The sequence below is a fragment of the Eptesicus fuscus genome, chromosome 11, assembly GCF_027574615.1.
Source record: "Eptesicus fuscus isolate TK198812 chromosome 11, DD_ASM_mEF_20220401, whole genome shotgun sequence".
Lineage (NCBI taxonomy): Eukaryota > Metazoa > Chordata > Mammalia > Chiroptera > Vespertilionidae > Eptesicus > Eptesicus fuscus.
Genome location: NC_072483.1, coordinates 34,160,423 through 34,173,598, shown reverse-complemented (window position 1 = coordinate 34,173,598; position 13,176 = coordinate 34,160,423). Strand labels below are relative to the sequence as shown.

At 38.3% G+C, this 13,176-nt stretch overlaps 1 protein-coding gene across 4 annotated transcripts in view; it reads right to left on the bottom strand.

Moving 5' to 3' along the window:
* GALNT13 (polypeptide N-acetylgalactosaminyltransferase 13) overlaps nucleotides 1-13,176 on the bottom strand; it is a 407,064-nt gene that overhangs the window by 344,920 nt on the left and 48,968 nt on the right. The gene's annotated exons all lie outside the window — the stretch shown is intronic.

The following is a 13,176-nucleotide window of genomic DNA, read 5'->3' as shown; positions in this document are numbered from 1 at the left end:
CCTACATATCTTAAGGACATCCATTCATCTGTTAACACTTGTATCAATGAGTACTTGCACTCCATTTAAAAGGAAAAAGCTAAATAGATTTTTTTAACTTGTTTCAAACCCTAATTAATAATTAAATGTTAAAGGGTTCAACTTCAAGAAGTAATGAGATAAATTTTCACCACCTGCTTTTTTCAGTAATTGAGATTTAAACAGGAGTGAAACTTAACAAGTTTTACTGGGCAGAAAAGAACATTCTGCACATTTGATGTCTCCTTGGCATTATCTCCTGATTTCCACTCAGACAATGTCTGATTCACGAGATGATAAGCCAGATAGTGTTACTCAGAGTTAGAAGTCATGCTGGCTCTTATCTGAGCAGCACCCTCAGTCTGACACATGCTCCCCAAGTTTCCGAGAAGACATTCTATTCTGGAGCTTATACTGTCCTATGTCCTTAAGGCAGGGAGGGGGATCAGATAGTGTGCTGGTTGCTATAAGACAGACATAAATACTCAGTTTTGGTTGTGGAAATAATAAGCATGTGATTTCTTTAAACTTTTCAATAATGACTCAGGTATTTCCTATTATATTACAATAGAAGGATGCTGTATTTCTGAAGTGAATTTGATTGATTTTGAGTATGAGTATAAGAAAAGGCAATAACAAAAATATTAAGTATAAAAATATTTCATTGTTTTCAGGGAAAAAAAACAACTCACTATATATAATGTATAAACTATAAATATTTTCATATATCATATATAGTATATATCATATGTACTACTATCATATATAAGATATTGATCTATATCCCTAATGTTATTAAACCTCAAAAAGGCAGAAGTCTATTCATATCTCCCCTCTTTGAGCTCCACCACATCTAATACATAACTGTTAAAATGATTTACATTTCAATATTATGTCCTTCTTAAATTGGCTGCTGTATTTTTCAGAATCAGGAGAGATTCTCAAAGATATGGAGGAGAAGGGAAGGGAAAGGGAGGGGGGGAGGGGAGGAAAGGGGAAGGGAGGGGAGGGGAGGGGAGGGAAGATTGACAAAAATTACCCAAATCAGTAATAAACCTTTATTATAACTGAGGAAGAAAGATATGTTTTGATAAAGCTATATTCTCATTTTGGGAAGACTTGCTGGTATTGTTCACAGAAAAAAGGTATCAAACAAAATGAAAATGAAAGAATTGTTTACATTCTCAAAATGACAAAAACTGTAGGACACATCCTCAAAGTGGCAACTAAAGATAACTGTTTCTTACAGACTGCGTAAGGAATAAAGAGGCAACTCAATTCTTTTCCAGCTTCTTACCTGGCCAGAAAAAGGGTATGTAAAAACTACTCTTAACATGAAAACCTGGTCTAGTAACTACTAAATACATTAAAAAAAAATTCCATTAGGCTCTTAAAGTTACTATTATTGTAATTTTTAATAAAGAAAGATAGTTATCTCCCATTATATCTAATAAATCCTGACTACTGGATCCATTTGGTACTTGTGTCTCTTGACTTGTACATTATGATATCATATATGAAAAAAAAAACCAAGAGTGAGAAAACCTGCTTCAATTAATATCACAATAAGGTTCCACTAGGAACAATATTAATCCAAAATTATTTTTTAGATCAGCCAGCAACAAGATTTAAGAAAATAATAGCTCAGCCCTGGCTGGTTTGGCTCAGTGGATAGAGCATCAGCCTGTGAACTGAAGGGTCTTGGGTTCGATTCTGATCAAGGGCATGTACCTTGGTTGTGGGCACATCCCCAGTGGGAGGTGTGCAGGAGGCGGCTGATGGATGTTTCTCTCCCATCGATGTTTCTAACTATCTATCCCTCTCCCTTCCTCTCTGTAAAAATCAATAAAATATATATTTTTTAAAAGAAAATAATAGCTCAGATATAGGAAACATTTAGCATAAACCAAATACTGTTTTACTAATTAGTTTATTCAGTGTCAATCACAGCTCAATGATTTGGGCACCACTATTATTATCCCTATTCTATGGATGAGGAAAATGAGACTTTTTAATTAATTCTCTTGCTCAGTGTTGCCCAGCTTTCAAGAGGCTGAGCCAAGATTTTAACCAGTTTGCTAATTCCAGATCATATACTCTTGGCTACATCACCATATTATTTCATGTTTATCAGATAATCCACTTTCTGATATAAGTTTTTTAAAAAGGGTCATTTTAAATAATATCTATAAGAAACCCTTGATGTATTATTCTCAACTAGAAAAATTTCATTCGTGAAGATCAATAAAAGTTCAAGCACACAGCAAATGTCACTAAATCATTACTTATTCATTTATTGAGATTCTCATTTCAGCTTTAGCAAATGTACTCCAAATGTCTAAAAAATGAAAAATGCACCTAACTGAAGCACATCAGACTAAGAAGAAAATGAGAATAGAAAGCACTTAGCTTTGGTATCATATTACAAATGTAAAAGCAAGTTAGGGCAAGAGAAAGACCATCAAGTCGTTAGGATGTCTCATATTTTCAGCACAGCAGAGAGAAGTTATACGCCACCAAAAACTCAGGGAAATTACAAACTTACTAATAGGAATGTCCGATGTAGTAGTCTGCTAGCACTACCACAACAAAATGCTACAGACTGGGCAGCTTCAATAACAGACATGTGTTCCTTACAGTGCGGGAGGCTGGAAGTAGACCATCAGGACATCAGGAATTTGGTTTCTCCTGAGGCCTGTCTCCTTGCAGGTGTCCTCCCATGGCCTTTTGTCTCTGTGCATATCCCTGGGTCTCTTCCTCTTATAAGGACACCTGCCATATTGGATTAGAGCCCCACCCTAACAGCCTCACTCTAACTTAATCACCACTTTAAAGACCTTATTTCCTAATATGGTCCATTCGGAGGTATTGGGAGTTGGGATTTCAACATTAGACTTTGGGGGTACATAATTCAGCAAACATGTGGCAAGGACAATTCCTAAGACACGTGGGGCTGAACCTGCTGGACCTTTCTCATGGAGGACTAAAAGAACAGTTAGTCAGATATTAGAAAAAAATCTGTAAGTTACTTATGAGAATAAATAGCACTGTGTCGCATCCCAAGGTGACACCACAGGTGCTAAACCTAAATGGAGATGGCCTGCAAGACCCAACTTGAAATTTCTTGTGTCTAGAAATGCCAATCAGGGTCTCTCTCACCAATAGCCCTGCAGTGTTTTCCCCACACTTACTAGACAGAAAAATAAATAAATAAATAAATAAATAAATAAATAAATAAATAAATAAATATCTTTCATGGCAAAAATGCAAAGACAGTAAAAAAAAGTGTACTGAATCTTTGTCTTTCAGTGAGAGAAAAGATAAGTGCAATCTGATGTTGCTCTGTGTTAAATTGGGTTTCTTTTTTTGTTTGTTATTGCTGTCTTATTTCTTTTCTAAAATTGCAGGAGTATCAGAACTGCTGCCTTGAATCTAAGGCAGTTGCTTTCACTAGAAGTTAAAGCCTGCTTTTCTGTGCCTGCCAAGAAAGCAAGATCTGAACTGCAGGATATGTTGTTCTCCCTTCTCCTCTTGAAGCAACACAGCTTGCCTCCAGAGCTGCCTGCCAACTCAGCAGGTCAGCAAAAACAAAGAGTAAAAGATGAGAGCGAGGCAGAACAGAAGGAAAAGACCAAATGCAAAGATGACTAAGGCCTAGGTCATAGGGGAGTATTTTCTTAGAAGCCATGGCTAGTTGGAAGCAGTGTGGTAACAACAAAGAACATCTGTTAAATGTAAGCAAATCAAAAATACAATTTTCAATCTAATGTCATGCAAACATAAATTTCCACTTCATTCTCTTTCTTAATCTCCGATATCCTGGCTGTTATGTTCCTCTCCTATCTCTTCTAATCACACGGGCTTGCGGACGAAAACGGGGGTATGCACAAGTTCAGAGATCAAACCTCGTGATCTGATCTGATCATAAATTCCTATCTGGACAGTCTTGCCCCAGGCCTGTAACTTCTTTTAGTAAAAGATTTTAAGCAAGCCCTCTCCCTTGTTCTTGTGAATCTAGGTTAACACACCTTTGAAATGTCAGAAGTAATCCTCCTGTCCAGACCCCTGGAAGGCATACCCACCCTCAAGGGAACACATAATCCTAACTATCCCATACCTTGCTTTCTCCCACTTTATTGTAATACTAGAGGCCCGGTGCACGAAATTCGTGCACGGGGGTCCCTCAGCTCAACCTGCACCCTCTACAATCCAGGAGCTCTCAGGGGATGTCCTATTGATGGCTTAGGCCCACTCCCCATGGTTCTCTGCTCTCTGCGGGGCCTGGGGGTTTCACTGCAGCCATGGAGATGAAGCCCCCATGCCCTGCTGTCTGCTCTCTGCCTGCCTCCACCATGTGCCATGTGAAGGAAGCCCCAATGCCCTGCAGTGTGCTCTGTCTGCCAGGCCTGGGGGCTTCACTGACACTGACACACTAAGGAAGCCCCTATACCTTGTTGTCCTGGCTCTGTCTGCGGGGCCTGGGGGTGTTCCCGCCACCACCTTACTAAGGAAGCCCCCAAACCCTGCTGTCCGGATTCTGTCTACCAGGCCTGGGGACTTCCCCGCCACTGCCGCACTAAGGAAGCCCCCAAGCCCTGCTGTCTGGGCTCTGTCTGTTGGGCCTGGGGGTGTTCCCGCCGCCTCTGCGCTAAGGAAGCCCCCAAGCCCTGCTGTCTGAGCTCTGTCTGCCGTGTCTAGGGGCAGATCCAGCTTCGCCCATTGGTCCGCACGAACCCCCGATGGGCTAACAGGCCCAACTGCTGCAGCACCAGTGGAGCGGGAAGGCTGGATCAGCCCCCTCTGGAGGCAGATCCAGCCTCGCTGCTTGGTTCCCGCAAGCCTGTCCTGGCTCTGTCTGCCCGACACTTGGTTTGCACAAACCCCCGTGGGGTTGACGGGCCCAACCGCTGCAGCACCTGCGGGACGGGAAGCCTGAATCTGCCTTTGCTGCTTGGTTCCCGCAAGCCTGTCCTGGCTCTGTCTGCCGGCCGCTTGGTCTGCGCGGACCCCCGCGGGGCTGACTGGCCCAACCACTGCAACACCGGTGGAGCTGGAAGGCTGGATCTGCCCCCTCCGGCAGACAGGCCCAGACACTCCAGCAGCGGGGCTGAGGGGACTGGGTGCCGCCATCTTGTGGCTATGGGGGGGCCCCATTTTTGTCGTGGAGTGATGGTTAATTTGCATATTACTCTTTTATTAGATAGGATTCCTTGCGTTCCCTACTTAATTCCAATTGTATAAAAACCTGGCAAAACAGTCATTCTCTGGAGCATTTAAGATCTTGCTTCTTAAAAATGTCATCAGTTTGGCTCAAATCATTTCTTATATAAATTCTCTACATATTTGGGCAATCTTATATTGACATGTTTGACTGTAATAAAGTCTGCCCTTCAACATCCACCTGATTAGTTGTCTTTTTAAAATATATATATTTCTATTGATTTCAGAGAGGAAGGGAGTGGGAGAGAGATAGAAACATCAGTGATGAGAGAGAATCATTGATTGGCTGCCTCCCGCACGTCCCCTACTGGGAATCAAGCCCGCAACCCAGGCATGTGCCCTTGACTGAAATGGAACCTGGGACCCTTCAATCTGCAGGCCAACATTCTATACACTGAGCCAAACCAGCCAGGGCTGATTAGTTGTCTTTAAATGGCTCTTTCATCACGTGATTTCATTCCCCTTTTTAAAAAGTCTCTTTAATTAAAAAGTACATCAGGTCTTAATTATTCTATTACTTCGCTCCATAATTTGGCCTCACCCTACAGGTCCATCATCCACCTTATTACACACTCCTCAGCATACATTGAGTTTACTAAATACTTGTCTCCACATTATTCTAAAAACATGTCACCAGTCATCTCAGAAGTTCCCTTTCCTCTGTACTGACCTGACCCTAGACACCCCATCTTCTGAAGTCCAGTTAATATCCAATCCATTCCCAAGTGATGGCTTCCAAATGGATAATAGTAGAGAGCTGGACCTGACAATCCATTTAGCCTCTGGATATCTTACACAGTATCTCCCACAGTTGCTGCAGATTAAACATGACTAACATTAAATTCATTATCTCCTCCAAAAAAGCTGCTCCTGTCCCAGGGTTCCCTTTATATACAGATCTGAAAATCATCCTTCATTCTCTGTCATCTTCATTATCCCCCACATCCAAACATTCACTATATCCTTCTAAACTGACTTCTTAGAACTCTCTAACATCTGGTCCCACTTACCTCTGTCCTTTATATTGTTATTAATCATGTGTCAATCTAACCCACTGCATTAGTGTTGTGATTCTTTCCCTTGTTCCATCTTTTTTCAATGCACCAAACTATAGTTCTATAACAGGGCAACCAAACCTCAGTTTGATCTAGCACCCGGAATTTGGTCAACCTTATTACACTGTCAGATCACCAAGCCAGCAATATCATCCTGCCACATAAGGGACAGTGAATATCCCCAAGCTTTTGCACAGGGAGGGCCTCAAATAAATTCCTATAAATTCTTTAAAGAAGTTCAAATGCACCTATTGAATTTTCAATGCTAATTCTATATCCTGCAACTTTACTGACTTGATCTAACAGTTTTTGGGGGAGTCTTTAGAATTTTCTACATATGAATAATGTCATCTTCAAATAGAGACAATTTTACTTCTCCCTTTTCAATTCTAATACCTTTTATTTCTTTTCCTTGCCTAATTGCACTACCTAGGATTTCCAGTATTATGTTGAATAGGAATGAAGAGAGCAGGCACACTTGTCTTGTTCCTGATCAACATCACTAGTCATTAAGGAAATGCAAATTAAAACCACAATGAAATATAACCTCATACTTATTAGAATGGCTATCATCAAAAAGACTAGAGATAACAAATGCTAGAGTGGATGTGGAGAACAGGGAACCTTTGTGCACTGACAGAATTGTAAACTGGTGCAGCCACTATGGAAAACACAGTATGGAGGCTCATCCAACAATTAAAAATAGAACTACTATATGATCCAGCAATTCTACCTCTGACAATACATACAAGAGAAATGAAAATACTAATTTAAAAAGTCATCTGCACCCCCATGCTCATGACAGCATAATTACAATAGCTAAGACATGGAAACAACTGAAGTGTCCATTAAGGGATAAATAAATGTGTATACATACAGTGGAATATTATTCAGCCAAAAATGAGGAAATTTTACCATTTGTGAACACAAGGATAGACAGTGAAGATTTTATACTAAGTGCAGTAGATCGGAAAGACAAAAAATTGCATGATCTCACTTATATGTGGAATCTAAAAAGAAAATTACTTTACTTTCAAGGGCTTTGTGATAAAATTATATATATATACTTAAATATATATATAATTTTTAACAAAAATTATTACTTGTGTTCAATATGATTTAAATATCAAATTTATGACATTAGAAAACAATTCAGTAAAGCAAGAAATATGATTACTGAAAAATAAAAAAGAACTTTTGAGGAGATATTTTTAAGTGATATTAATTTATATTACACTTGAAGATCATTCAAAGTTTCAACTGACACATAAATTATAACATTATACTTCAGCAAATTTTTAGCCAGTTTCTCTAGAATATTAACCAGATGTTAATTTATTCTCCCTTTTGTAATTCATAGTCCAACATCTAATTCATTAAAATATTTTGTCAAGGTATCTTTCAATTAAGGTCTTAATTTTTATACTCTTGAACTCAGTTTTTTCATGAAGCCTGCCCTAGATTGTGCAGCTGACTTGATGTAAAGCAAAGATTTGAACCAAAACAAGATGATTTCAGAGCCTACACCTTTATCCAGTAGTTTATACTGCCTCCCTCCGCAGAGGGAGGCCACCAGCAGCTGCTGTGGAGAGATGGGGGGCGGGGCTGGAGCTGCCCCTTGGTGGTCAGTGCACTCCCACAGGGGGAGCACTGCTCAGCCACAAGCTGGTCTGAAGGCTGGCGAGTGCGGTGGTGGTGGTAGGAGCCTCTCCTGCCTCCACGGCAGCGCTAAGGATGTCCAACTGATGGCTTAGGCCAGCTCCTCACAGGGAGCTGGCCTAAGCCATCAGTCAGACATCCCCCAAGGGCTCCCGGACTGTGAGAAGGTGCAGGCCAGGCTGAGGGATAATCCCCACCCCCACCGAGTGCACAGAATTTCACGCACCGGGCCTCTAATACTTCTATAAAACACAAGAGTTTCCAATGTGTAGTCAAGTTGACCATCCTTCTGAATTTTCCTAGACTCATACATGCACACTGTTTAGTTTACCTACTTATCCAATTAGAGGACAGGCTTTGTTAAGTAGTAGAGGTCAAAGTAACAACACAAAGTAAAAGTTGAAAACAAACAAAAAACAACAACATTTAGTAAAAAGAGGAAAATGTGTGCCCAGTTGGTGGGGCTCAATGGTTGAGCATAGAACTATGAACCAGGAAGTCACAGTTCAATTCTTGGTCAGGCACCTGCCTGAGTTACAGACTCGATCTCCAGTAGGGGGTGTGTAAGAGGCAATCAATGATTCTCTCTTATCATCAATGTTTCTATCTTTCTCTCCCTCTCCCTTCCAATCTGAAATCAATAAAAATACAGTTTTCTCAAAAAGAGGAAAATGTGTGAAAAAATTTGTGTATGTATACATGTATGCACTCAAACATGTGTGTGTGCACACACATACACACACACATACACACTCACCCCTATATAAACACATGGGCTACTAAAAATATATCTTAAAAGTATATATGTTCTTTCTATTATTTGTGTCCTTCAGGTAAATCAATGGTAAGCAAAGGGTGATTTACACTTTAGCAATGGAGTTTGAGATGTATAAACTGCCTCGTGGTGAAACAATTACTTTCTCAGAAGCTTTGGTTTTGTCATAATATAAATTTTGCCTAAGTTAAACAACATTTACCATGATGGCATCTACAATGCAGAATTTGTGGTTCACATTCTAGGCAATTAGAATATATCAGGTATATCAAGGGATCAATTTTGCTATTTTCAGTATAGTTAAATTTAAACAAAGGAGCTATAACATGAAATATTCTTACTTTATGATTAAAGGCCTCTAGGGATGTCAGTTTCTATAACAGATTTCTTAAGTTGGACACTAATAGCTGGCAAACTATATCAATAAGTCAGACAAAAACTTAATTTTTCTTAATAAATAATCCTTCAGAATCAATACATTTCTATATTTTGAAGAGAAACAGCCAATCAGCTGTCAGTAGGGAAAAGTTTAAAATACCACAACAGGGAAGGACACAAAAAGAGCTTCCAGGCCCTGGTCAAAGATCCACTGTGCATCTGGCAGGAGGGGTCTCTGGGTCAGTAGCTGGGCAGCGCCCCAGTGACTCGGTTTCTAGCTGGCAATTTACTGGGACTGTTTAAAGCAACTCATCGTAGCCTGGATGGCATCACCTGGTGAGAGCATATGCCATCCTACAACACCTTCTAAGCAACCAGAGCCTGGAAAACCAGAGAGATCAGAAAGAAACAGAAGCCAGGAGGAGAAAAGGGTTCCCAGGAGCCCTTAGGGCTCCCTCAGGTGCTAGGGGGAGACCTGTCACATGGTAGCAAGTGCAAAGTGAAACTAGCTAAGGGCTTTGCCCCCTTCACTAGTCTCTTGAACTTATGGAAGAGCATATCATTTAAAAACACAATGAGGAGCGCCAAGAAAAAGATTTAAAGCCAAACACTGACTTGGAAGTTGGAAGAGAGCTCCCATTTGTTCATGAAAATCTTCCTCCAGGAATAATGTCAGAGCCCTTGGCAGATGTGGACCCATACTGCTCGAATCAAAATACTTGCATGGTATTAGACAAAAGGAGATCAATCTTCAGACTAACTGCCTGGTGTACATTATGTTCTTTCAATTCGATTAGAAGACCAACTATAAAGATTTTGGTACATCCCTTTTCTCAACTGTTAATTTTAATTAGCATTTTGATTGGCTGCATATTTTGTCCATGACTGATTTTGCAAAATGGAGGCCAGCATTAGAGAATACTTAGCTTGGAATTTACATATTTGAAATACTTGTAAAACTCATTGCAAGAGGTATCTACTGGGAGGGTCTTTTTATTTCTTTATGATCCGTGGATTGGCTTGACTTCAATGTAACTATGAGTATACAATAAGATATTAACCTCTAAACTTCTTTCCAATATTTAGAATTGCAAGAAATTTGAGAATTTTGAAAATTATTCCTTTAAACCAAGGACTGCAGTCTTATGTAGGGATCCTGCTCCATTACTTGAAGAAACATATTGGTGTCATTATCCTCACTCTGTTTTTTTCTGAGCATATTGTCTGTAATTGGGATGGCTCCTCAAAGCAACCTGAAGCGTACATGTTTGCAATAGCCCCAAGAAAATGAAACTGAAACTCTGTACAACAGAACTGGAAACCCATGTTATATTTGAGGTAAGAAACACTTGCCATACATGTAAAACAATTAAAATTTTTCATAACAGAAGAGGAGTCTTCACAAAAATTTGATCAAAGAAGAAATTCAACTTCAGAACAAATTACACTTCACAACAAACTTCATGAAAATACTGTAACTATGTTCAGGTACTAATTTGGATCAGTTTCAGGATAGCTAAGTTCTAATCTTCAGACAGTGAAATCAGGGAAATCTAAGTTTAGAATTGCTAAACTTTATTTTTTTAAATAAATAAATATTACCAAAGCCTCATTTGCAATTTCATCAGAGTAGAATCCTCATAATACTACATTTCTTCCATAATACTACATTTCTTTAAATCCTCATAATACTACATTTCTTTAAAGCTGTCTATTAAAATATAAATGTTAATTTACTCATTAAAAATACTCTAACAAAAATATCAAAAAATCACTACATAATAGAAAGTCAGGTTTACAGCAAAGACTTATTGGGTATCTATAATATTAGGCTTGGAAGGTCTTAATTTTAAAAGAGGATTATTTATTCTTTATTCCTCCCTCCCTCAACAGTGACTAAGGGATTCAACCCATATTTGCAATATAATAATGCTAAAATCCTGAAACATATTCAAGATATATATATGTTCTAGATTCAGCTAAAGCGTACTCTAGAAAAATGGTTTTGTTATATTTAGTCATGATGTTCTTATTACAGATTCATTTATTCAAAATTACTTAACAAATATGTATCAGATATATCTGATGCTCTTAATCACTAGCCTATGCATTAATAAACAGCACAGTAATCATAGCATCTGTACCTTCATGAACCTAGCATATTGTCTAAATTTTAAAAAATCAATTAATAGTTTAAACCACCACACTTTGAAATGTTTCCTACTTTAAAAATTATTATTTAATAATAGCATGCTAGACATCTGCTAATTTTCATAGTACTCCTCTTTGTAGTTCAGTAATGGAGAAACAATTTGCAGTGATGTTAACCATTGTGGGCAAAATGTAAGTAAGTTCTGGGACCAAATTAAATTTCTAATTATACTAAGTCCTAGTGTCCATTTTATTTCCAATAGACTATTATATCACATCGAAAGATATAATTAAGCTACAGGGATTCACATGCATTTCTATGACAAATAATAGTTTAATGCAAATACTTTCTACTAAAAAAAAATCTCTTTCACACACACACACCAGCACACCACAAAAACAACCATTTAATAATCAAAATAAAGATGTGATAACCAATGAGAACACTGAGAAATTTCACCTCTTGACTAATTTTATTTTGAAACTTATTTGTTTGACTTCTTTCAAAATATCACATAAGTGGAATCATACAGTATGTTGCTTTTGTGTTTGCCTCTTTCACTTAGCAAAATCTATTTAAGATTCATTTGTGACTTTGTGCAAATCAATAGTTTATTCCTTTTCAGGGCCGAGTGGCCACTGCACTGTTGTCCTGCAGTTTCTTTATCTTTTCACTGGTTGAAGGGCATCATGATTATTTCAATGTTTTTTGGTGATTTTGAATAAAGGTCCTATAAATATTTATGCATAACATTTTGTGTAAAAATAAATTTTCATTTCTCTTAGGTATATACCAACCAGTAATGCAACTGCTGAGTTATATTGGAAGTGTATATTGAACCTATCAGAAACCGACAAATTATTTTCCAAAGTGACTGGACAACTTCAAGTTCTGAATAGCAATGTATGAGAGCTCCAGTTGTTCCACATTCTTCTCAGCATTTGTTACTGTCCATTTTCCCTTTTCTTTTTTAACTCTGATAGAAATGTAGTGGTATTTCATTGTATTTTTAATTTGCATTCGCTTTATGTCTAATGAGGTTGTGCCTCTTTTCATGGGTTTATTTGCCACCCATATATCTTCTTTGGTGACATGTCTGTTCATCTTATTTATCTTTCATTTATTTGTTTTAACTGGGTATTTCTAATTACTTAGTTTTAAGAATTCTTTATATATTTTGGGTATAAATCCTTTATAAACTAAGTGATTTGTAAACATACTCTTCCTGTGGAGTCTGTGGCTTGTCTTTTCATTTTCTTAACAGTGTCTTCCACAGAGCAAAAATTTACCTCCAAAGTGTCTGTATGGAGACAGGGTCTTTAGTGGGTAAAGTTAAATGAGGTCATAAGGGTTAGGGTCTAATCTTACAGGACTGTGTGTGGCTTTATAAGAAGAGGAAGTGAGAGAGATTGTTCATCCCTTTCTACCATTGAAGACAGAGAGAGAAGGTGAGCACCTTGCAAGCCAGGAGAAAAGCTCTCATGAGGAGCTGATGGAGTTGGCACCCGATCTCAGACTTCAAGCTCCCAGAATTGTGAGAAAATAAATTTATGTGATTTAAACCATTAGTCTATGTCATTTCTTTCTGTTTTTGCAACAACGTAAGATGATCAGTACACTAGCTGACTACTGGTCACCTTTACCTGGATGTCCAACAGATAACGCAAGCCAAACTTGTCTAAATTCATACTCATTAACTTTCTACTAAATATGCCCTTCCTTTTGCATTCTATATCTAATGTAAACGTAGCCAGCTAGACGATTGAGAATAATTTGAGATTCTCCTTAGTCTTGACCTTCTGACAACCAACCTGTCATCAAATACCATAAATTATCTTTTCAATAAAGCCATAATTTCATCTCTTTTCAATACTAATATAGTAATATTGGATCTCATTTCCTATGTGGACTATTTCAAT